General features: G+C 39.4%; 1 long non-coding RNA gene across 1 annotated transcript; it reads right to left on the bottom strand.

Annotated features, from left to right (window-relative positions):
• Positions 1 to 19,685: 19,685 nt before the first annotated feature.
• Positions 19,686 to 25,818, bottom strand: LOC116271485. The gene is made up of 2 exons (XR_004180083.1): positions 25,243 to 25,818; positions 19,686 to 25,119 (listed from the first exon to the last, which is right to left on the bottom strand). It is a non-coding gene; the product is annotated as an uncharacterized LOC116271485 (long non-coding RNA).
• Between the last annotated feature and the right edge of the window lie 1,364 nt (positions 25,819 to 27,182).

Consider the following 27,182-nt stretch of genomic DNA (forward strand, 5'->3'; position numbering starts at 1 on the left):
TCGCCTCGGGTCCGCCATTCTCCTCAGCCTCCCGAGTAGCTGGGACTACAGAGCGCCCACCACCTCGCCCGGCTAGTTTTGTATTTTTCAGTAGAGGCGGGGTTTCACCGTGTCCAGCCAGGATTCAGGTCTCGATCTCCTGACCGTGATCCACCGTTTCCGGCCTCCCAAAGTGCTGGGATTACAGGCTTGAGCCACCGCGCCCGGCCAATACATTTTAATAAATAATTCTAAGTAGGTTTTTTTTTTTCATTTTAAGACACAAAGCAATGGCATTGGAATTTCCTCTTGGGCAGCAGGTGTCAACGAGGTGGGTTTGGTTTCCACTGGCAATGTGCAAGATGTCTCCTGCAGGCTTCAAGGATGAGCACTGCCGTTTGTCTTACGCAAGGCATCAGGGTTTAGGCAGTGCAGAGCTATGGTTATAAATACAGCCTCTGGAGTTCAAAAGCATTGACCTCACTAGGTCATTATGAGGCTTAACTTCATTAAGATGTTGCACACTGTCTGCCACACCATGAATGCTGCATAAGGGGTAGCTCTTGTTCTTATTCATGGAGTCAGAGGGATTGGAGATGAAAGTGACCTTCAAATTTATGATTATTGTGAGCAGTAGTAATGATAAACTAAACAAGTAACACTGGAAATAAACTAAGTTAGAGTGGAGATGTGATAGCAATTGCTAGCCTTTGAGGGGTAGCCCATACCATTTGTTACTACCTCTTTTTCTAATTTAACAACAGCTTCCTTTGGTATCTGTTCTCAAATTCTTTTAAACCTTAACTGAATTTTCACCCTTGGTCTCCTCACACATCCTTTGAGCTCTTTCAATGCATTGTTTTCTTCAATTGAATCTTGAACTTTTTACGTCTTCCCTGTTCTAACCTCCAGCACAAGAATCTGACTCAGGGTACAGTTGTTTACTAGAGTCCTCTCTATCCAGAACCTGTTTGAACGAATGAAATCCTCAATGCTTCTAACTTAGAGGAAGATGACACAAACATAAAGAAATTATAGTGTCTTGTGGATTACCTCAAGACCTAAAATATGATCAGTTTATAGCTTTTGAGCCTCAAAGCAATGGTGACCATATCCAAGAGTGGTTGGTGTTCAGCTTTAGTTCATGGCAACTTTCAGCTTTGATCTTTGAAATCCAAATTATTTCTGGTTCACATGGGAGGTCTCATGCTTTTCAGAGACTTTAGGGAAGCAATCCGATTTTTTTTTTTTTTTTTTTTTTTTGAGATGGAGTCTGGTTCTGTCACCCAGGTTGGAGTGCAGTGGGGCAATCTTGGCTCACTGCAACTTCCGCCTCCCGGGTTCAAGTAATTCCCTTGCCTCAGCCTCCCAAGTAGCTGGAACTACAGGCACATGCCACCATGTCCGGCTATTTTTTTGTATTTTAGTAGAGACAGGGTTTCACCATGTTGGCGAGGCTGGTCTTGATCTCCTGACCTCAGGATCTACCCACCTCAACCTCTCAAAGTGCTGGGATTACAGGCGTGAGACACCGCGCCCAGCTGGGAACAATGAGTCATTCTACAAATGAGTTCGATTTAAATTTACTTGTATAGCAGAACAAACAATTTTTAAAAATCACACCATTTTACAGCACTTTTCTTTGAGATGCCCATGTTGTGGGGATCAAGGGCAGAAAGGTTGGGGAAAATGAGCTTTAGGTTTCTTTCTTCAACTTGTCCCAAGATGTGTCAATGGAATGAAGACCTGCCGTGGGCTTGCTCTGTGAGGGGTTTAGGAAATTAACAAACCTTATACCATCTCCGCCCCCTGCCACCCCCCTGGCCCCCCACAATCCTTCAGTTTGAGTGAGACTGTGTGGCTAGAACTATAGTCTCATTGATACCTCATGGTGTCCTAGCTTAAGGACCCAATCTTCAGGGAAAAGTCAGCCACTGGCAGCCAGGTTTGAAGTATATGGAGTTTGGGCTCAGCATCACTGCTTTTCTGTTAGTTCTGTCCTCCAGAATTGTGCAGTGCACAGCATACACCACTATGCTTAGTAGCCCTCTTCCAACTCTGGCTTAAGTGCTCTGACCCCTCTTTGAATATCTTTCACTGAATACCTTGGCCGTCATCTTGCTTCCTGGTGACCCAGACCCTCTCCTGGGGAACTTTCTATGGGCTCTTCGCCCCCTGCCCAGGACCTTATATGCTCCCCAACCCTGTCTCTTTTCTTTAATACTTATCAGCCCTTTAGATTTTGGCATTTAAATCATTAGACTAATGTAAAAAAATCGGTTTATAAGAAGTTGAGGATTATTGCTGATATAACAAATTATCAAGCAGTACAGTGCCTGGCTCTGAATAAGAATTCAGTGAGAGTTACTATTATTCTTATTGATTCTCAAATTATAATTTTTTTTTTACTATTTATTGTTTTACCAATGTTATTTATTTGCCTTTTAACAGAAGTTTTTAGGGTAAAATGGCTGGACTGAAGAAATGAATGTCTAAGAGTAGAAGCTGTTAATTTGGGAGGAAATTTTCATATAAGAATGGTATTTAAAGGGCTGTTTAATCTTTAAAAAAATGACTTTTATCTGCTGATGTGTTACAGAATCAGGAGTTCAGCTATTAGATGTCTTAGTCCATTTTCTGTTGCTATAACAGAATACTGCAGGCTTGGTAATTTAAAAAAGAAAAAAGGTTTATTTTGGCCTATGGTTCTGAAGGCTGGGAAGTCTAAGAGCATGGCACTGGCAACTGTTCAGCTTCTGAGGAGGGCCTTCTTGCTGCTTCATAACACTGTGGAAAGCACCACATAGCAAGAGAACAAGAGCATGTGTATCAGCTCAGGTCTCTCTTCCAAACCACCAGACCCATCTTGGAGGCCCCACCTTTATACCTTATCTAATCCTAATTACCCTTCAAAGGCCTCACCTCCAATCAATGTATGAATTTGGGGATTAAGTTTCCATCATTTGAAATTTGTAAGACACATTTAAACCATAGCATTAGGTAAATGGCTCATTTTAATGAGTGGAAACATTGTATAGTGCAGTGGTGCTTAAACTCAAGAGAGCATTAAATCATAGGGAAAGCTTGTCAAAATCCAGAGTCTGATCTGCACCCCTGATGCAGGAGTCTGGGATGAAAATGGAGAATTTGCATACCTAACAATTTCCTAGGTAATGTTGATGCTTCTGGTCAAGGGATCACTTTGAGAACCTTTCACACAGTAGAAAAACAGTGCATCAGCCAAGGAGATAAGTGCTCTAGTCCAGTCTCACTCTCCCAAACATGTTGTGAGATCCCAAGCAAGTTTCTTAATTTTCCAGGGCCTCAGTCTTCTTACCTGTAAAACGGGGTAGACTGAATAGTCTCCAGGTTTTCCTCTGGCTCACATTCCTTCCCATTCAAATTCTAAGCTGCACACAACATGTGTGTAGTGTCTGTCCAAGAGGGAGGGGGGACCAACCACAGCCTCGGTGGGGGCAGCGTCCTTTCTTTGTGGTGACCCTCATTATATACATAGGCTCAGCTGCTTCCTTTGGTGGGGAAATCAGGGGAGAATCTTCCCCCGCTGTGTGTGCTCTGAAAGCACAGAGGTGAGAGCCCAGGGCCACTGACGGTGCACCCACCAGACTTCGCTGCTCTCCTCATTCACGTGTCCTGAATGAGGTCATTATGGGCAAAGGGAGTGGAGCATGGAGTGATGGCAGCCACTGAGGCAGGGTGGAAATCTGTGAGTCAGCCTTCTGCTAAGAGCTGCAGGATTTGCACCAAGCAGAGCACTGGGTGTGAAAAGCAAAAGAGAGGGGAAACTTGCAAATGGGGATAAAAGATGCCAAATGGTACAGAGCGCCCCCGCTTGCCAGTGATGTTACTGCTGCATTTTGTCCAGCTGACTGAAAGAAACATCTTTGGATAAAACATACTGTGTAGATTGAACTTTGCAATATTGTTTTATTGTAGGCATTCCATTCATCCACCTGGCTGCAGAACCAGTTTTTATGGGATTTAAAGCTTCCATAATTTGGAGGAATGCTCTTTGAGAAAAATAATACAAAATTATAAATATAATATCAGTTATAGGGCCTTAGAGGGGACAGCTGCAAATGAGATACTTTGAAGTTTTGTTTGATTAGCTTTGGTGTAAGCTAATCTACCTCTACCTCCACTCGTTCATTTATTTGGTTCATTCTGGCCACAAACACTTATTGAGCACCTACTAGATGCCAAATTCTGTGCTGCTGCTTCAGTCCATTGAGATTTTAACACCCACAGGGAATACGCAACTGAGAGAGAGTGAAGGAGTACTGAAGGCGAACTCAGGGGCTACACTTCACAAAAATAGGAGATTCGGAATTTTAAAAGAAGGAGAAGAAGAAGAGAAAGAGGAGGAGGGGGGGAAGGAGGAAGAAAAAGAAGAGGAAAAAGAGTAACAACAACATAAAGCCATAAGTCAAAGAAGAGTGTAGGGTTGGATGATGTTTTTCAAACATTTTTGCCTGTGACTTATACTAAGAAATATACATCTACACAGTGACCAGCTAACGCTCCTCCCACAAGCCACACACAGATGACTAAAACAGAAGTTTCATAGAACAATATTTATCTTTTGTGAGGCATGCTGGTATTTTCATTTTTATTTATTTCTTTTTTTTTTTTTTTTTTGAGATGGAGTCTCACTCTGTCGCCCAGGCTGGAGTGCAGTGGGCGATCTCCACTCAGTGCAAGCTCTGTCCCCCGGGTTCACGCCATTCTCCTGCCTCAGCCTCCCGTGTAGCTGGGACTACAGGCACCCACCACCGTGCCCGGCTAATTTTTTGTATTTTTAGTAGAGACGGGGTTTCACAGTGTTAGCCAGGATGGTCTCGATCTCCTGACCTCGTGATCTGCCCGTCTCGGCCTCCCAAAGTGCTGGGACCACAGGTGTGAGCCACTGCGCCCAGCCTTCTTTTTTATTTCTATTTATTTATATTATTTTCTATATTTTTCACTTAAAGACATGCCAGTTGTGACCTACTGGATTGATTTTCCTGCCCCAGTTGAACACAGACAGGAATAGAGGTCCTTCGTGTGTGCGTGTGGATTGTGCGTTACCGAAGGGTCACAGGAGACTGCACAGGAGGAGGGGACAACTCACCACAGAAGAGTGGGGGCTACAGAGCCAAGGGCAAGCACTGAGGCCCAGGAAGGAAGGATGGAAAAGATGGTGCTGAGAACCTGGAAGTTTGGTATTGAGAACAGAAAACGTACAGGCCATTGACTGAACATTCTGCTTGTTAATTACATATTTTGGGATTTTGAAGAAAAAGACAAAATGTGTAAGAAGCAGATTAAAATCAGAAACATGAGCAAGAGTAGGTGGTGGGAAGCTTAAATGTAAGGAAATAAACGGTTCCAGGATTTTTTTTTTGAAGTCTTTTATTTCAAGGTCAGAAAAATGTCACAGAAGGAAAAAATTATTATTTCTTTAAAAAGAAAACTGAAATGTAAAAGATATGACAGAACTCTTGGGAGGTAGAGAGAGTGAGGAAGAAAAGTGAGTACAAAGCAGAGAGGAAGAATATTGTTGCAGAAAAACATTGGTTCTAATTCCCAATTTCTGCCACGCATTGATGATGGAGGTAAGTCATCTTCGGTGGAGTCTTTTTTTCTGAAAAACATGAGTAGATGTATGTAAAGTAACTAGGAGAAGGGAAAATACTGTGTGAGCCTAAATTCCTATTCGTTAAGCAGCAGTAAGTCTAACGTGACTTCATAGGTTCTTAGGGATGTGTGAGGAGGATAAATACGTGAGACTATCTTTTAGATAAGAATCAAGAAGTAAAGCAAATGGCACATGATATGCAAAAAGGATGGAAAATTTGACAATTTAAAGTAAACATTTAATAGAAAACACAAAATTCAGACAGCAGAGGAAGGTTAAGGGAAGACTCCTTTCACTTCTTTTTCTTTCTCTCTTTTTAAATTTTTCTTCTTTCTTCCCTTTCTCCATCAGACCCTCCTCCTTCTTCTTTCCCTTCCTTTTTTTCTTTCTTCTTGCTTCTCCTTTTTACATTTTTTTTTCTTTTTTTTCTTTTTTTTTTTTGCAGTGGCACGATCTCGGCTCACTGCAACCTCCGCCTCCTGGGTTCAAGCAATTCTCCTGCCTCAGCCTCCTGAGTAGCTGGGATTACAGCCACTGGGCCGGGCCAATTTTTGTATTTTTGGTAGAGACGGGGTTTTGCCATGTTGGCCAGGTTGGTCTCAAACTCCTGACTTCTGGTGGTCCGCCTGCCTCAACCTGGCAAAGTGCTGGGATTACAGGCGTGAGCTACCGCGCCTGGCCCTTTTTAAAAGTTTCAATCAATGTGTTCATGAGTGCTCCTTATCTGTCAATCATATGTGCACACTTAGAGCACACAGGTTACAGAAGACACAGTTTGGCCCGGAAGAGTGAGACACATTTGCAAAGTGCCATTTGAGTGCCCAAACTGAGGAGCACAGGTTTGTAGAAGGTAGAAGCCCCCCTTGCTAATAACTGAATGATAGGTTGGCTCTGAGTAACCAAGAAGCATGGACAGCGATCATTCCTGAAAAGGAAAGATAAAGGCTATGGAAGCGCAATTCAGCTTTGAAGAATGGCAATGGTTTACATGAACAGAATTATAACATTTATGTTGGGAAGTTGTAGATTAAGCCAAAAGGAAAATTGTGACCAATTCTGTCTCTGGTGGTCTTCAGAATTCAGTGAAGACGCTCTGAGAAATTTTGAGTAGAATTTTAACTGGCATCGCCTTTTAAAATGGAGTTTTATTTGCCGGAAAACAATGTAGAAGACAGATTGGAAGACTAGAAGACAGTCAGAGGCCCCAGAGGAAGCTAATGGTCTGAAATAACAGCTTAAGAACAAAGAACTGTGAATAGTTGCTCACCTCTGAAAAATTCTAGAAGGAATAGGTGATCATTGGGTTGAGGACAAAACAGAAGATGATAAACTTGGAAGATAATAAACTTAAAAATTACGCCTTTCTTATATGGTAAAAGGACTTTCTCCTAAAATGCAATAAACTTGAGATGACTGGGTATGCAAACAAACAAAAGTAGTTAGGGTTTTCATTCTGGTTTCTATAAATATCATCAATAACTCTCTTGCTAGTTTCCAATCTAAAATTTTCAAAATCATGGATTTTTTTTTTCTGCTGGTGAAATTAGTTTTTCTCTCTACTGTTTTAATTTTTAAATCAGTATCATTTCCCTAAATTTGTTTATTAAATGCTCTAATTTCTATGAGGGTTAACTTAAATGAAACCTGGGCTTACTTTTTTCTTACATAGTTGACAAAAAAATGGTCAAGTTTAGATCCCTGTTGCCTCAATAGATGAATTTATAATTTTAGTTCCTATTTTTCCACCTTACTCATCAAGTCCATAAATATATCATTAAAGACATGTTGATGCCATACTGAAATCCAGATACAATATTGTTATATCTTTCATTAATTGATTAGTCTTATTTTAAAAATGAATTTTTGGATTTACTTATTTTTAGTGAAATATATAGCTCCCAGCGATCAGTTCTTCTTGTCAAAGTTTATTCACGTCAACTGTTAAGAATTCATTAGAAAATGTTAATGAAGATAAGGATTAAACCCATTACCCCTCAGTTCTTAAAATTTGCCTTTTTTCCTTCCTTCCCTCCCCTCCGTCCCCCACATTTTTTTTGGAAAGAAAATGTCTTCTTATATTGTTCTGGTATCTCTCCCCTTCTCCACTATTTTTCAAAGACTGTTGATGTTGATTTTGTGATCATACCTCTAAAGCACTTTAAGCATCCAGGGATGTAATTTATTTGAGCCTGGAGATTTGAATGCAGTCAACATGTTTAGCTGCAATCATTGCTCCAAGCTTACTTAATGCTATTTATTCTGTCTATTCAAGGTTGATGATCATGATCCTGTAGTGAGTACATAAGTAAAGCAGGAGTTAAGCAGTGTTGCTTTCCTTAGAGTCTTCTACCCAGAATAATATTTAACCTATTAACAACCCTATGGCAGTGGAATGAACGGGCAATGGAAGCTTATGATAGACATCTGGGAGGCCTCTGTAGGGTAAGTGCTTGCTGGCTGAACATCAGGCCTCTTTTATCCTAAAGGAGATCCCAGGGGCTACAGCTCTTTCTTGTTTGTCTAACTATAAATATAAGTCATTGTAGTGTTGCCCTGTAGTAAATTCCACACACTGATAGGAACCTGTTTGGGCTTTAGCTTATCTTTTTCTGCATTTGTTTTGATTTCAGTATAGATTGTTAACTCCTTGAAAACACTCAGTCTTTCTTGGACCACTTTTCGTCACCCTAGTTCATAGCAAACCGTATTTGGCACTGACGATGGACACGCCTGTTATATTTTGATTAAATTATTTCTTAATGAAAATTCTAATAATTATTTTAAAAACTTGGACATTGGAGCTTTTTGGCCTAAAAAAACCTCTTTATATAGAAGCATATCTTTAGTTATTAACCTTTCCCTCCATTTTCCCTAATACACACAAACTCCTGTAAACATCTTGCAAATTTTGCTTGGCCAAACACCGTCGTAAGAGTTCAGTGGAAGTTTAGGGTCACATTTGTGTTATGTCTTTGGAAACTTGGGCAATCTGGATTTGGAAGCCACAATTAATATGATGAACATTTAGTTTTTGGAAAGGTTTACTATATACTTCAGGTTCAATGGTAAAACTGGAGCACAAAGAGAGATAAGAGATGAGAGAATCACAGTGGAAAGAAAAAAAAATGACACACACACAAAACCAAACCTCAGAGGAGAGGCTCAGCCTGGTGTGTCATCACATTTGTCTTGCAGAAATGAATGGTTTAATAGATCCTAGAACTCGGGTCAGCAGGATCCACCTGCTGATGGAGCTCTGGCTGTTCTAGGGTGGGCCAGAGTGGGTGAGACACCTGCTCGTTTAAGTTCCAAAGGTTTCCTGAGTCATATTACAAACACATTCCTGAGGAATTGCATTGAGCTGCTTTTAAAGCAGTTTATATGCACTGCAGTAATGGGTAAACTAGCTATTTTGACACATTGTAAAAGAATGTTTTTGAAAAGAGAAACACTAGTGGTGAAAACAGAAAAATGATTGAGGGACGTTGCATTGTAGCTGCACTCAGTGTTGATGTAGGTGTTTAAACAGCCAGTTCCCAACTCGCTATTTAAATACCTATATACTGAATTAGTTATTCACCAGGGAGAGATGTTGAAGAGAAGCAAAAATGATACAATTAAGGTACAAATATAGGAGATACAGTCCAAAATATCCCAACTGTCCTCTTTTTCTTCTTTAACGAGTGTCATTATATTTTGATGTGTTTAATAATACAGCAGAGGTTAAATGAAACATGAAAAAGGGATGTACATTAAAATTGAGATAACTCTTCCTTCAGTGAAGTGGAACCCAGCAGATGTAGCAGCACACTGTAATTGCTGCCTGTTTCCTGTCAGTCTGATTAAGTTGCATTGTCCCAGCTCCAAGTGTAAGAATCAGTGGCTTCCCATAGGGCACAGCATGGGATGACGGGCTGAGACAGAGGCATAACTACATGCACCTCCTGCTTCTCCTGGTAATAGTGTAGACATACAATATACATTGATGACATATAAAGTCAATAGGCTGTGTAGTGCATTAGGAGCACACGATAATCTATCTTCTCAGAGTTACATCCCAGGAAAGCCAAATCCACAATAACACCCTGAAATCTAAGGCTCAGTGGACTAACCTGCTAAGTCCAGAGTCAGTGACTTGAACATTCATTTTTTTAAAAGAAACACATAGACTTAAATGTAATCTAAATTTGGCCAGACCTGAAATCTGCCTATTGCTTTTCATTTCCCCCACGCCCGACACCAACTGTGTACTGTGTTTTCTAAATCAGCCAGTCAATCGACAAGTATTTATTGGGCACAAAAAGAAGTCCAACATTGCGCTCGGATTTGTAGGGGATAGATATCAGACAGTTTGTGATCCACTTGGGAAGACAGCACTAACGTAACATGAAACAATTAGAGCACTATTAAGAGATACACTGTGTGAGCAAGAGTTCAGAGAAGGGACAGCTTGGTGTAGCCTGGAGTCCTGTGAAAGGGGCTTCTTGTGGATAGAGCTTGAACTAGGCCTTGAAGAATAGGTGGAGTTTACGTAAGGTGTGGGGGAGAGGGAAGCCATCCCAAGCTGTGAAATCATGGTGACTAAAAGTGTCCAGGTTGAAAAAAGCTTGGGAGACCTTAAAGAGGTAGGTCTAACTGGAGTGGCTGATGTACAAATAAAGTTAAATAAGGATTTATTGTGGGATATTCCAATAAAGGTACTACCCTGCAGTGATCTTTCACCTTGTATAAAAAAATATAATGATAGCTATCAGTAGAAGCTCTCCATTGATTTAGTCTCACTGACGAAGTCTCTGAGGATGAAGACAATGTGCATTTTTGTATTTAATTTAAGAAAAGGCATTGGTGGCCAGGCGGGGTTTACGCCTGTAAATCCCAGCACTTTGGGAGGGAGGCCGAGGCAGGCAGATCACGAGGTCAGGAGTTCAAGACCAGCCTGACCAACATGGTGAAACCCCATCTTTACTGAAAATACAAAAATTAGCCAGCTGTGGTGGCACGTGCCGTAATCCCAGCTACTCAGGAGGCTGAGGCAGGAGAATCACTTGAATCCAGGAGGTACAGGTTGCAATGAGCCGAGATCACACCATTGCACTCCAGCCTGGGCAACAGAGCAAGAATAAAAATAAATAAATAAATAAATAAAAGGCATTGGTGGCAATAGAAGGGGTTGAAAAGTAGGAAGAAAGTAATCATTTGATTTGGATATTTGGTTCATATGAACTGATCTAATTTTTTTTTTCTGATTGTTTTAGATAGACGTGTTGATCTCGCGTACGTAGAGCCAACACTGACATACAGCGAGTAAATCAAAATATGCTAACTCACATGACTGTAAACACTTTGGACTCCTAAAAGAGGATATGAGGACATTTAGTTCTCAAACCTGCCCTCAGCGTACTTCCTTACTAAGGCTGGGAGAGGAGATAAAAACTATATATAAATGATTCTAATACTACCTAGATAGGACTAAGAGGACAGTGACTAAGGAAATTCAGAGGAGAGAGATGACATCCAGCTACCAGCAATCAGTGCATGCAATTCCTTGTCTGCATGTTTAAGTTTGACTTTGATCTCACGTCTTAGGTAGTATACTTTAGTTGGGGGCCCTGCAATCAATTCCTGGATGTCAATGGAGATTCGACTTACTAACTTGAAATCTAATGAGAAAATTTTAGGTCTTGGAAAAAGAAAAAAAAATCAGCCATTCAATTGATTATTAAGTCTGTATAAGACCTTGAAATAACTTTGAAATAATTGTGGCCCTTTAGATGTCTAGAAAAGAAATACTTCCTTTGACTTGTTGTGTACATGAAGTGACTGAATTGAAATTGAATTAAGTAGAGTCATGTGTATGGAAGTTCGGATGGAAGGGATTTAGATGTGCTTAATGCTGATAACCAGTTTCCCTGAGTCTCACTGTTTTTCCAGCTCATCCTCCTCCAGTGTGACTGGAGGAATTCCAGGGACTCTTCAATAATTTCCAACTCTGCACTCTCAAGAGAGTTCACCTGTGCTTGCGAATGCAATGCCACTGCCTTCCATGTGGCACCTGCTTGGTGCCAGCTCTTGGCATTGACCTTGTGGTCCTCTTTCTTCAGCACGCTGCTTAGAAGTGGCCTGATCTGATGGCCATGGTCAGCTGACAGGATCAGGGTATTAGTCCGTTCTCATGCTGCTTATAAAGACATACCCAAGACTGGGTAATTTATAAAGGAAAGAGGTTTAATTGACTCAGAGTTAGGTTAGGCATGGCTGGGGAAGCCTCAAGAAACTTACAATCATGACAGAAGGGGAAGCAAACATGTCCTTCTTCCCATGGTGGCAGAAGAGAGAAGTAATGAGCAAAAGGACAAACATGATGTGAGTTTACTCTTTCTTTAGTAGAACGTACCTTTCTAAGTTATACTAGATCCTTCCTAAATAGATGCATGACAGAACAAAAGACTCTACTGTCCCTATAAATCATACCTGCTGTTTTTAAAATCATGCTCTCTTCTTACATGAAGTAAGGCTAACATTAGGAGAGTGTAGGTATTTGAAATTTCACTTGCTTAAGAGAAAAACACAAAAGCATAATAAAAAGTGATGATGCTTTGTGTGTGTAGCAGTGCTGACACTTCTTTGCATTATCTATGAAGCATGTTGAGCATTATTTTATTCTTTTGGATAATTCAGTGTCATTGATGTAACTACCTTATGACTCCATTCTCACCACTGAAAAAGTGTGGGTGATGTTAAAGTGTTGGAAATCTGGGGGGAAAGATGACAACATGCTGGGACTATAATCATGAAGAGCCTTATATCTTAGACTTTAGGAAAATAAATTTTAAAAAGCTAAAGAAACAATAAATACTACACCTTGGCCAAAGTTTCTAAAAGAGGAACTATTAACAGGCAAGTGGATCTTAAAAGGGAAATCCTGACGATAAGTAAAAATTGCTTTAAATGAAAAGTTGAGAGCCTTTAAAGACAGAAAGTGAGGTCATTTTGAGATCAGCTGGAGTCATGAAGACCTGGGTGAAGTTCTTGCTTTCTCTTCTACTCCTGAGGTTACCTTAGTGCAGGGTTTCTCAGGCATGGTCCTAGTGACATTTGGGCCAGATAATTCTTTGTTGTGGGTGGCTTTCCTATGCATTATAGGATGTTTAGCAGCATGATTGGCCTCTCTCCACTACAGGCCAGAAGCACCCCACTCCCCAGTTATGATAAACACAAACATTTCCGAACATTGCCAAATGTCTCTTAGGAGCTGGGGGATAAAAATCACCTGGTTGAGAATCACCACTTTAAGCAAATTACTCAAAAAATGTATTTTTAAATACAGAACTATTCTTCAGCAATTATGCTTACAACGAGAGAAAACATTATAGCTAGGGAACTAAAACTAATAATTAGGAAAAGGGTAGATCGATCTCATTAAATTGTTTCATGTTTCTTACAGATTAAAGAATTTTACATAAAATCTCCATATCAGCTGGTAATCTTTGTAAAATGATAGAGAGTTTTGCAAGCTATGGCATGGTGGGATTGATAAACATTCCTGGCAAATTAGAGAGTGTATCATTACAGAGGTGACTTAATTTAGAAAAGAAAGTATAATTGTAGGAGCTAAGATGGGTTTACAAGAACTAAGCAAGGCAAACAACCTAGATGTTTTTTTCTTTTATTTTGCATAGATTATTGATTTGGGAAGTGCTCAGACACCACATGGGTGTACTGCAATATAATTCTGTTGTTAACCACCTGGAGTTAGTGTCAGACTCACAAGTAAAGGGTTCAATCTTTCACAAGATTATTCTCACTTCAGATGCCAGTTCTAAATGGGGTCTCCTGGGCCACCCATACTTCTGAGAAACTGGCTATTAGTCTGGGAGGTCACCATGATCCCACTCAGGGATCAATAGAACAACTCACAAAACTCAGGAAAGCACTATACTTACGATTAGTTTTATTATAAAGGATATACCTAGGACAAAATCTGGGAGGGACCACAGAACTTCCACACGCTCTGCATGGAGTAGGCCTATCACTCCTGGTAAATCAATGTGTTTACTGACCAGGAGCCTCCACTGGGCTTTGGTTTTTATTGGGCTTTCATTAGCTAGGCATGATTAATTAAATCATGGGCCATGCGACTGAACTCAATCTCCAGTCCCCCTCCGCTCCCTGGAGGTCAGGCAAGTCAAAAATCTCAATTCTCTAATCACATGACCAGCCACCATCCTGAAGCTATCTAGGGTCTCACCGTGAGTCACCTCATTAGCATAACAGAGCTATTCCTATCATTCAGGAAATTCCAAGGGTTTTCAAAGCTCCCTGTCAAGAACCCGGGATGAAGACCAGACACATCCTTTATTATAACACAGGTAGATTTAAGGAGAATTTAAAAAATCTAGGTTCTCTTTACTTTAGTAACATAGTTGATTGAGTGTTTCTACCTTTGTGGAAAATACATAAAATGTTGACTACATAAGAGGATGGTCAGTGAAATTTATAGTTAGTGAATCATTATATCCAAAGGTTTTTAATTAATGGATTAACCTGGAGGAATAAAATGAAACTATGAGGTAATAGCTAATATTTTGGCAAACCAAATAAAAATTCAAAAGCATTTCACACTTAAAAAGAAGTACGAAGACAGATATCTTCAGAGTCACCAAAGATTCGGTCTTCATCTCTTTCTTCTCCACCATCTTTCTTTTCATTCTCAAAATTACTTCATTATCCAGAATAACTACTGGAGCTTCAACCATAACATTTACATTCTAGGAAGGAGGAAGAAAGAAGGAAAAGGGAGAAATGGGTATCCCTCTCACCTGCTTTAGTTCCCATTAAACAGCCTTTCCTGAAGTACCCACAAACTTTCCATTGTAACTCATGGCCTTGAACTTAGTCATTTAGCTGTAAGAGAAGTTAGGAAATATAATTTTTTTTTTTTTTTTGACTGAGCACAAGGCTGTTCTCCCTCCAAAAGCAAACAAACAAACAAACACATAATCTTAAAATGGTTGAAAAGGGATAAAAACTAACAAAGTGAAATTTAGAAAATAAATAAAGATAAATAAATCATCATGATTTTATATTGGAATGAGTTAAAAATTTAACAAACACAATTTTAAGTATAAATGCAAAAATTTGCTAAATACAGTACTAGTAAATTAATATAGTAATGTAAAGGAATTATAATCATCAGAGTAGGAATTATTTTAAAAATGCAAAGGTGGTTTAATATCTAATTCCAATTTGTCACTTCTCTGCTCAAAATTCAGTTACATTGGGTCCTCTCTTGACATAGGCAATTTTTTTTGTTCTCATTCTTCAAAATTATAAGCAATGCTGCAATGATACAAACAGTGCCACAATAAACATCTGTCTATATCTTTTGGAACAATTTATAGTTATAATTCTTGAAAATAAAATTGGTAGGTTGAAGTGCAGGCATATTTTTTACTTTGTTAAATCTGGCTATTTGCCCTTCAAAAAGACAGTGTCAGTTCACAATCTCTCAGCATTGTGTGAGTGCTTGCTTTTCTATAATGTTACCTAACCCTGATTATTATCATGTTTAAAAAGTCTTTCATAATGAAATAATGAAAGAAAAGTGATAGTTCATTGTGGTTTCAATTAGTATTTCTTTTTCATTTTTTTTCTTGAGACGGAGTCTCACTCTGTCTCCCAGGCTGGAGTGCAGTGGTACGATCTTGGCTCACTGCAACCTCTGCCTCTTGGGTTCAAGTGATTCTCCTGCCTCAACCTCCCAAGTAGCTGGGATTACAGGCACCCGCTACCGCGCCTGGCTATGTTTTTTTTTTTTTTTCGTATTTTTAGTAGAGACATGCTTTCACTGTATTGGCCAGGCTGGTTCGAACTCCTGACCTCAGGTAAACTGCCCGCCTCAGCCTCCCAAAGTGCTGGAATTACAGGCATGAGCCACCAGACCTGGCCTGCTATTTTATTAGGAGTAGAATTATCATCTTTCAAATGCTTATTTGCTGTTTTTTTTTTTTTTTCTTTTCCATTGATCACATCTTCTTGTCCACCCCCACTCCTTTCATATCTTTCTCTTGTTGATTTGGAGAAATATTTTCTATACTAAATACTTTTTCCTGTTATTTACCTTTGAACATATAGAGCATCTTTTTCTATAGGGAAGCTTTAAAAATTTTAGTTTTAAAATTTATTCCATTTTTTCCTTTTTTTCTTTGTGGCAACTAGTCTTAGAATCATGCTACAGAAAGGCGTCACTACAATCAGATTAGAATACGTGTTTAAATGGTTACTTCCAAAAAAAATTTAAATGCTTAATCCATTTGAATTCTGCCTTTTTGAATGGTATGAGATGGCTTTCCCCCATAAATATTTAGGCATTTTCCTAATGCTTACTGAAAATTCCATCTTTATAATATATTAAAGTCACATTTATATCTAGAAGTAAATTTTAGCATAAATATTTTAGGACCTATATGAAGAAAATTATAAAAATTAACTCAAGACCAATTAGTACAACTTGAAAAAATGGAGAGTTATTGCATATTTTGACACTGGAAAGATCAATATTATGTGAGCTTCCATTCTTCCCAATTCATGTATAGATGAAATGCCACTCCAAGAAAAGCCCAGTAGAATATTTTTGGAACATAACAAAATGATTTGAAATTTCATCTGAAATAATTAACCAAACCAAGGAGAAATAGGAAAAGAAAGACTTACGAAGGGAAGTTAATTCATGGCATATAAAAATACAAAGGTAGAATAAAGAAAATATAGTAAGGTGATCTGTGCAAAAGGAGACAGGCATGCGGACAGAATAAAAAGTCAAGAAATATAGTGGTTTCTGGGGGCTACAGGTTGGCGAGATGTTGGTTATTTTTTAATAAAAAAGAAAAGCAAAGAGAAGCCAAGAAATAGATTCTAGTATTAGTAATTGGTAAAAGAGCATTTCAAACCAGGAAATGCATAAAAATAAGAATTATTTATTTTTTAAAAAATGAGGGGCCTGAAATACCGTGATCCACTAACTTCGGTAAAAATGTAGTTAGATCTTTACACCATACACATGGATAGCTTAGAGAGCTAAATATAAAACAATACAAAAACAACAATAAGTTAGAAAAAAACTATAGATGAGTGTGTATGTGGTATTATCAAATAAATGGCCTTTCTAAACTTTCAGATAAAGAAGTAAAATTATGAAAGAAGATTTCCCTATATTGCATTATATAAACTGTAAAACTTTCATACATCAAAATACCTTATACCAAAAATGCAAAGCAGATTACCAGCTGTTAATGATATTATGGCTGGGTGTGGTGGCTCATGCCTGTAATCCCAGCACTTTGGGAGGCCAAGGCAGGTGGATCACGAGGTCAGGAGATCGAGACCATCCTGGCTAATACGGTGAAAACCCGTCTCTACTAAAAAAATACACACACAAAAAAATTAGCCAGGCATGGTGGCGGGTGCCTTTAGTCCCAGCTACTGCGGAGTCCCTCCCAAAAAGAAAAAAAACTTTAAAGATTAATAATTAAATGATACCCAATCAACTGAAAACTGGGCAAAAGAAGTGGCAGGAAATATATAAAAAAGGAAGATAAACAACCAATAAAGACAAAAAAAGTCTTCCTCCCTACTAATCAAAGAAATTCAGCTTAATACAATAGCAGTAATTTTTATCCCCCAATTTTGCAGAGACTAAGACATGATAATGGCCACTGTTTGCAAAGATGAGATGAAAAACAAACACAAGTATACTGCCAGTGGCATATACTTCAAAAGCTTTAAATATTTTTTTTTTCCATTTCTACTTGGTAATTCTACCTTTAGCAAATTATTTTAAACAAATAATCAAATGTGTGTGTGTGTGTATGTATATATATGGCTCACTATAGTACTGTTTTTAAAATTTATTATGAGCTATGTATTACATACAAAAGGCATGAAGATTAATGCCGTGAACATCCATGTACCCAACTGATATAGTTTGACTGTGTCCCCACTCAAAATCTCATCTTGAATTGTAATAATCCCCATGTGCCAAGGGCGGGACCATGTGGAGATAATTGAATCATGGAGTGGTTTCCCCCATACTGTTCTTATGATAGTGAGTTCTCACAAGATCTGATGGTTTTATAAGGGGCTCCTCCCTTTGTGCAAGCTCTCATTCTTCTTTCTGCCACCATGTGAAGAAGGACATGTTGACTTCCCCTTCTGCCATGATTGTCAGTTTCCTGAGGCCTCCCCAGCCATGCTGAACTTTAAGTCAATTAAACCTCTTTCCTTTGTAAATAACCCAGTCTTGGGTTTGTCTTTATTAGAGGCATGAGAGTGAACTAATACGCCAACATCCAGAGAAAGAAATCAATCATTATTGACAGAGATATACCCTTTATTCGTCTTTCCCCCAATGTCTTTACTTCTTCACCTCCAGAGATGAATGTGGTGTTCATGATGTGGAATTATTTATTACAAACTTCCTATGTGTCCAAGCTTGAGGAAATTAATTAAATAAATTATGATACCTTTAAGTGGTGAAATATCATTTATTAAATTAATGAATTAAATATTTTTATTACAATTATAATACATCTACATTATTAGACATTTAGAAAAATAGTCTTGAAATGAAACTAAAAAACTCATGATTCCTCCAACCAGATGTAACCATTTTAGCTTTTGTGCCATCTAATCTTTTTCAATAAGTATAATTACATATTATTTAAAAAGTAAAGCATGCTGTATATACAGTTTTATAATTTTCTTTTTCTCTTAATTCATTGATACAACATTTTTATGTTATAAAATATTATTTTAAAAACAATTTAGCAGCTGCATTGTACTTCATTGTTTAGGTAAATATTCACTCTTGATATTTTTGTATTATGTCAATTATATATTATTATAAATGAAACTGCTATAAACTTCTTTGTAGCTAAATATTTGCTATACAACGATAACTATTTATTAGGTAAATTTCTAACAGTGCAATATTTTGCTTTAAAATTCTAACCAAAAGCATCATTCTTTGCAGAATATTTAATGACATTATATATTGCTAAGTGAAAAAAACTGACTACTAAGCAATATATGTAGCATATTTGCAAATGTTAAAAGATGTATGCAAAGAGATGGGGGTGAGCTATTTTTATTTACATCTTTATGCTTTTCTGAACTGTCCAATTTTTCTACAGCAAGTATAAATTACCTTATTGATCAGAAACAAAATAATAGTTTTTAAAATAATTCAATAAATATTGAATAAACCTAACAAATACCAGGGTCCCCAGAATAGTAGCTTTACAATTGTCCTTGTGAGAAAAACCTGAAGGTCTTAGTGAACCACAGGCTCAAAGTCAGCAAGGTACTGAAGCTGTTTAAGAATAAAATGCTAGATTACATTGTTAAGAACAAAATGAAATAAGAGTACTTCCACAGCCTAAGTCTGTGAGACTATAAAAGCCACACTGTATTCTGTAGAGATGATATAGTGTCTTCACATAAGTGGGACCAAGTTGCTTAAGGGGATCAGAAGCTGGTATAAATTACCAGGCCCAGCCATCCAGAAAGGCACCAGGAATTGATTATATTGTATGTCAACAAAAATCTACCGTTACTGGGGATGTATGAAAATAATTTTTTTTCATTAGGCTTCTAACCCCCTTCTTGGCAGCTTTCTCTTTTGAGAGTGGAAGTAACTAATAGTCTGAGTCTCTGTGTTGAAGGAGGAATGACAAACTCAAGCTGAATCAAGGCTATCATTTCACTCCAAAGGAATAGAATCTGGGGAATGGGAAATTCAGACTTTGAAGAGGATGGTTAGGGAAAGGCAAGTGACAGCACCATGACTGCAGTTGATATGCTGTTTCAGAACAGGCATTGGGAGAGAACTCAGTCCCCAGCAAGAATAGGTTAACCTTTCAGGGAATGGCAGGAATCTAGTACTGTAGTCACACTTGAACACAGCAAGGTTTACACTGCACAAAAATAAATGTCTACACCTAGGACCCGGCCCATACAAGTGTCATGGTGATAATCAAGATGACCAAGAAATGAAAAATATCTGTATTTTTTTTTTACTAAACTAAATTTTTATTTTGAGTCAGCATTCTGCCAAGTGCCAGAAAACCTAATCTGGTTAATCTCTGCTAATTGGATGACATCAACATTTTCCTCCTCATTTTGGGTCTATTCATAGACACTTTGGGGCCCTGTTTCTCTCCCATGCTCTGTGGCAAGGACCTGCTTGGTCCTGTATACTCCTTCTCCTTGGGATAGAGCCTGGCTCTGGTAGCAGTCTCATGGTTGGTGTTCATTTTCCAGGCTCTGGAATCACGATTGACCCCTGAATTCCTCACCCTTTGTTGCTCCTAATGATGGATTCTTCTGCTCCAGTTGTCCATCCAATGTTGGACCCTTGGGAATTCCCATGTCAGATCCCAGCTGAGTCCCGATCCTCTCTCCCTATCTACAATGGGTGGGCACCAGTGAATCAACACGTCTTCCTTAACAGGAACAATTGGTTTATTGCTGTCTTATTCTTGTATTAGAACATCATATGTAGAATAGTATTGTTCTAATATAATAATATAATATGTAGAATATTATAATTTTTATAATAGAACAACATTGACATTCTATATTATACTGGGCAAAACCACAAAATCTGATTTCCTCCTTGGATTTCAAAAGTTCAGTAACCTAATTGCATAAAGAATTCAATAGAAATATAATTTCTTTATTAATCTTTCTTGAAGTGATATAAATTATTCTGAAGCAAAAGGAAAGATAGAATGTAAAATTGGGACATCCTTCTGGTATTGTTATAATGAAAAGAAAATTCAGAAATACATGCAAAATAAAGTCACCTGAAAAGTGCAGCAAATAATCCAATTCTTTAAGGAGCAGACAAACTGTGAGAACAGATGGACAAACCAGAGACTTACAATGTCTATCAACTTTTCAAATAAGCAGACCAAATTACTGGCAGATGCAATTTGTGTCATATTAGGAAAGGGTGAGTTGACCAGGAATGTATCCCAAAGAACAGTAACAGTTATTGTAATGAAGGAGAAATGATGTGACGTAAATAATAGAAAATTGGTACTACCACTTAATATGAATTTGAGTTTGGTAGCATTTTTTGACAATATGAGAAAGACACACACAGAAAGAGAGAAATAGGGAGATTATCTATCTATCTATCTATCTGTCTGTCTGTTTAGAGTCTCTCTCTGTCTCTCTTTCTCACCTATTGAGATACTAAAACAGAACCTGTCCATAGGGGTGGTTTAATGAGTGTTTGTTGAATGAACACAATGAAGCTAATGTAAACCCCACATGCTCCAAATGAAACTTACAGGAGAGTCCCCCTTTAAACATGTTAAGTTCATTTAAACATATCTTTCTTTGAAAGCAAACCACCTTTATTGCATGCAGGAACTTCTTAGGTCCCATTTGCAGTTTTGGTCCTCAGCTGGGATGCGCTCGCAGGCCCAGTCTGATGCTTATGACTGGTTCCGATTAGTTGGTCCTCATATTGCTCTGGCTGTTAATAACTGTACTGTGGAGTGCATCTCTGCATCTTTATCAACCAAAAGAGGGCTCTGATGTAGAGGCAGAGTAAATCAGTGAGTGAGAGATGGACACTGAGTTGATGGTATTGGAAAAACTGCCTAGCTATTTGCGGGAAAAATCAGATTTTTAACTCACAATGCAATAAAGTACAGAAGCAATAAAGAGTTAAATGTGAAAACAAACAAGCAAAAAAGCTCATAAAAATGCAAGTAGAAAAAAATAGGTGAATACATGATTTTCTGGAGTGCAACATAAAAGAAAAAATTTAAAAATACTTGATACATTTATCTAAATAAATCTTTAACATTTTTATGTATCAAAAATCATGAATAACATTAGCAAAAAGTAAAATGGGAAAAAAATGCCACAGTTACAACAAAGGGCTGATACATGGGGTTTATATAAATAGAATTAAAAAAATTAAGGCCTCAATAGAAAAACAGGCAAAGGACAGTAATAGATAGTCCACAAAAGAGAAAATGGCTAATGAACATCTGGAAAAGCTGTTCCATGGCAGTAGCCCTCCAAAAATACAAATAAAACAACGAAATCTTTTCTTTAGCCTATCAAATTAGAAAAGTGTTTTTGTGTGTGTGTGTGTGTGTGTGTGTGTGTGTGTGTGTGTGTGTGGTTTTTTTTGTGGCTGTGGTATCAGTCACTACTGCTAGAAGCATTAGGAGAGAACAGCTCTCTTCATCTATTGCTGCTTGGACTGTAAACTGCTAAAATCAATTTGACAATATATTTCAAAAGCATTAGAAGTACTATATGAACCTAGTAATTCTTGTTATGGAAGTCTATCTTAACGAAATAATCTTAAACTCAAAGATTTATGCACACAGATTTTCATTTAGCATAATTTCCAATAGCAAAAACTGAGGCCCACAGATATTCAACAATAGAGAATTGTGTTGTATTGGTATGATCTAAAATTAGACAGTCACTAAAAATGTAACAGATCCTTTTTAGTTACATGGGAGAAAATAAATATAAAAACAAGAATGCACAATTTTATACTCCATAGGTTCATACCAAGGCTAAAAAAATAAAGGGTAAAAAGACTGGAAGAAATGATCAAAATATTAAAAGTGGTTAACTCTCACTGGTGAGAATAAGGCTGTTCTCGTTTGCTTCTTTATAGCTTGTTTTCTCACGTTATACTAAGTTGTCCACAATGAGCATGTATTACTTTCATAATACATGAAATTCAGGAAAAGAAAATCATTATTTTCAAAGAAAATCTCCAGAAGTAATCTTGCCTTTACCTGGTAGAAAACATCAGAGGAAAACATTTTGATGAATTGTTTCATAGTACTTTTTAAAGCAAGATTCCACAGTTCTATTCAAACATAAGCCCCGAAGTAATAACTAATTTTTGGCAGGGCAATAGTAAACAGTAACTAGGCAAAAATTGTTTCTTAAAAAATGATTACAATATCTCTATTAAAAAACACTAAAAAAAATATAGTTGTTCAGGATTTAAGTAAGAACATAGACATTTCTGTTTTACTTACACCTTCATTATTAACGGACTTAAAAATTATACAGGGGGTATTTTGCTTCAGCCTTAATTTCTTGTTGTTTCTGAAAGTGTTGTTGATTGATCTCGAGATCCGGAAGACTTTTGATGTGGGGATAACTTTCCATAACCATTCTCCTCCACCTTCCCAGACTTCATCGCTTGCTTTTATAACTGTCTGTCCTTTCAAGGAAGTAACTGCAGATTCACATACTTGTGAGAATCCAAGTCTATCCCCCAGAGCCAGCCCCAGACAAAATTGCTGAAGAGCTGAAGTTAGTGGTGCTCCCTTTCCTGCTCTCAAATGTTTTAATTAAATGAAACATTGCTAAGTCTGTTGAGTATCTACTACACATCAGGCATTCTGTTAAGGACTTTCACCCATACTCTTAGATTTTATCATCACAAGCGTCTTGCAAGGGCTTATTTGTCTCATTTTACAGATGAGGACTCCGAAGCCCAGAGAGGTTAAGAAAGTTGCCCTTGGTCACACAGCTAGGCAGAGTCACCATTCAAATTCATAGCCAGGTCTTGTCTCACTTGAAAGCTGTGCTTGCTCTCATTGAGTGGGATCAGTACTTTGCAATAGCCTTTCCATGCCTTTTAAACTCAATCATACAGACAGTTTGTCTGCTTTCCAACTAAAATTCAAATTGTCCTTAATTTGAAATGGTCTAAAGCTTTTCGGTTTTCTCCTCAAATAATAGAAGCTTCCAAAAGAAAATGGACATCTGCCTAATTATATCTAGCAGCTCTATCAGTTTAAATAGAACCTTATTAAAGGAATTTGAGCACTATTCAGTTTTCTCAAATTGTCACACCTTTCCCCAAACCACATCATAGATAACAAGAAGATTCACGGACTTGTCTTTCTTTGGGCTTTACCTAATTTCCCCACTAATCTAAAGATCCCCCCGAAGTTAATTAATTTCTCAGATTCCCTTGGTAACTAATCGAGAGTTTAAAACACTAATTCTCAAGGAATTCTTGACTCTTTAATCAATTCTAATTCTGTCCTAAGTAGCTATATGCCCTCAGGCAATTTACTTTGGGCCTCTGAGATACAAATTTCTAATCTGTAAAAATCCGAATTAAAAATATCGCCCTTCCTCTTGGGTTGTGGGTAGAATTCGACGAGATAACGTAAGTAAAGTTCTTGATACTTGGGGGGTGGGGACGGGAGGGCTCAGCAAGGCGCACCTTATTTGACGCGTGCCTCTCCTTTACATATTCATGTGTCCTCTAGTTAAAGACCAGTGTGTCATACTAAGGGTTTTCTTTTTCTTTTTCTCCAGGACACATTATATTTCCTATTCCTTAACTCTGTTCTAAGAGACCTTGTTTGTCAGTCATGTACTTACGCAACTTCTCCATTCCACATTACGTTGAAGAACAAGACCTAACAGGATTTGGATAAAGCCAGTAACAGAACACTCTTTCATCTCCCTATCCACTTCCCCCTTCCCCTCCCCCAAAAACCAAAACCAAAACCAGAAAAACCTTACAAAGCAGGGGGAAAAAGAACCTAGTGTGACAGAGAAAACCCAAAAGTTATCAATTCAGTAATCTTCATTTAATGTCAATAAAAGAGAACATCTAAAGGGTAGCTTGCAAGAAAGAATAAAAGAGGTTTTTCGTGACCAACTTTTTCCATCCTCCATTATCCCTCAGCAGCAACTTTTGGTGTCTCTGGTACGAGGCAAGGTGTCGAGGGGGGACCGTATTAACCCCCTGGGAATGCCTGGCCAATAATTAACATCTTGGATCCGAGAACCGATACAATGAGCTGGGGGAACGGAATCTTTCCCCACCAGTAATAGGTAATGGAAACGCTTTCGCTGATTTGATTATAAGGAATTACTCTTGGTGATTAAAACCGAAGCTGGGTTAAAATCCTAAAGCTGGGGACAGCTGAAGCACCCACTTCACGACTTAACGTTTCAGGAATATGAATTCCATGTTCAGAAAATTTCCCCACACTCTTCTTCGCGCGCACATTCACTGATTCAGAAAATGCCAGGGGCTCCGGGGGTGTGATGTTCCCGGTGGGTAATGTCCCCCGCCCCTGCCCCGGGGCCCAGACTGCTGGTGCTTAAGCGTCTACAATGTAGAGTTTCCTGCATTTTCCTCGGGCCATTTGTCTACCTGTCCCATCCAGGACATCTCCCTAAATAATCTCTAAGTGGAAAAATCACGGTCCTCTAGGAGATATATCCGGGAATGAGCGTGCGTGGGGCCGTTCAAATTCCGGAGCTCAGATTTCCTTTCCCGCAGGTCAGATGGTGCGGTCTGTGGGGCCCGAGGGATGCGCACAGCTGTCCCTGAGAGGTGCTGCTCTCCCGCCACGGAAGTCGCAGGGAAATTCTGCTGCACTGACGTGTGAGACATTTTAATCTCGGATGTTCTAATCCTGCGGGCAAAAAAAAAAAAAAAAAAAAGTTTGAACCAGGCACTGGGCTTTTGTCACGGTGAACCCCACCCGCGCCCCGCGCCGTCCCTTCATTCACTCAGGCGAGGTGGCTTAGATTTGCACCTCGTTGAAGAAGCCTCCCATGCGACATCTCCGCCAGCACCCCGCGCGGACTTGGCTGGGTGGCGGCTGGGAGTCAGCCTGTCCCCGCACGGCGGCCGCGACCGCAGCCCCTGGGCCCTCAGTGCGTCTCTGGGTGCGCCCTCCTAGAGCGCGGGTCCCCCGCCTGTGCCTGGCGCGACGCGATCTTCCTGCGAGTCGGGCTCCGCGCGCGCCCCGCGCTCCCCCGCAGCCTCCCCGCAGCCCGCAGCGCCCTCCAGCCCCGCCTCGCGGCCGCGGGAACCCGGCGCCTCAGCCCCGCCCGGAACCGACCGCCAGGCGCTGTCGCCGCCGGCCTCGCAACGCGGGGCCTCCGCCTGGCATCAGCACCAGGTGCCTTGTCTCGGGTCGTGCTGTCGCGCGACACTGGGGACCCGCCGGCTCCTCGGCTGGCCCCGCAGCTCCCCTGCGGCTCAGCGTTCTCCCACCCAGGAGAAACCCACATTTGATGAGAGTTTTGAATCAAGCCCAGCGTTCCCCTAGGTGTTCAGCTACCTCAATTTCTAACGATTCCACAATCCCTTATGATTCATCTCTTTCTGTCTAACGGTTGCCAGTGGCTCAAAGTTTAGACTTGGGATATAGAAAACGCTATTCACAGCCTTATTGGAGGGGTAGGTGGGGACGGAGAACTGGATACTGAATGGATTTTTAATCTACGGAGAAAAATCATTCAACTGAGACTCGACCTCTTTAATTTTCCTTTCTGAATCTCAATGACTTCCTCTATAAAATAAAATGCTAAACAATGATATCTCACCTGCGTCAGAAAGTTGGTCACATGGTCTCATGAAGTCTCTTTCAGGGCTAGGATCTCTATGATTTTGTGATCAGCAGATTGAAATTTAAGATTAGAAATAGGTTATTTCTTGGAAGCAGTAACTGGAGGACATTATGTGTGAATTAAGTACCAGAAGCAGGGGGTCTTTGTCTCTCCCTCTCCCCAGATGGGGCAGGGTCTCCACACTCCGAAATGTTAGTGTCAGTAACACATAATCAGGAAGTCGATATGCGGATGAGCTAGTCCTTTAGGATTCTTTGCACCACTGATTCTCTCCACTAATACTGATAATCCAAAGTTAATGACATATTGTGAGTTTCTCTTCTTTGCCTTCGTGTTTTCAATCCTGGAGAGAGAGAGAAAAAGGAACTAATTCTCTTCTTTTAAAACAAAAACAGAAACAGTAAAAATCAATCCCATTGATCAATGCGGAAAACCAAAGACCCAAGACTCCCCTGTGCCAAATCCTTCCCATGACCCTCCACTGTGATTCAAATTGGAGTGTTCTGGGAAATGCCGGTTCGAATTGCAAGGAGGCAGAATCAATCCCTCCCTCTCTCTTAAAAGGAGACACAGGCACTTCTCAGGGACATTCCCTTATGTCTTTTTGACGCAGGAGGTTTGAGAGGCTCCATCTTAAAGCCCGCTGACTTGCCTGAATGCTGACTTTAGGTGTGTCCAATATGAGCAGTGTAGTGCCCAGTCCTCAGAAAGAATCTAGAGTATTTTTACAGAACGAATTGCCTTTGTTTACCTTTGTGAATCATTTCATGCATGTTGTTGTTTTTGACCCACCCTTTTGCTAGGATACAAGAGCCAACCTTCTGTAAGAGGGGGAGAAAAAGAAGGAAGATGTGTGAGCTCCCCCTGGTGCTTTCCCGCATTCAGGCCCACTGAAAGGAGTTGCAAGGAAACACGTCTACACAGGCATCAGGAAAAAGAAAATATCTGGAGTATTTCCTTCCAATAGGCCTGTTTCCATGCTGATGGGCCTCAGAGCAAGACTTCCAGGCTTCGGGCCTGAATTCTCTATGTCATCTTAGGAGGAATTCTTGCCTTGTCAGAGAAAGTGTTTCTAAAACAAAATTTCAAGTGCGGGATTTGCCAACCTGCCCCGTGGACG

This window comes from Papio anubis, chromosome 19, assembly GCF_008728515.1.
Source record: "Papio anubis isolate 15944 chromosome 19, Panubis1.0, whole genome shotgun sequence".
Lineage (NCBI taxonomy): Eukaryota > Metazoa > Chordata > Mammalia > Primates > Cercopithecidae > Papio > Papio anubis.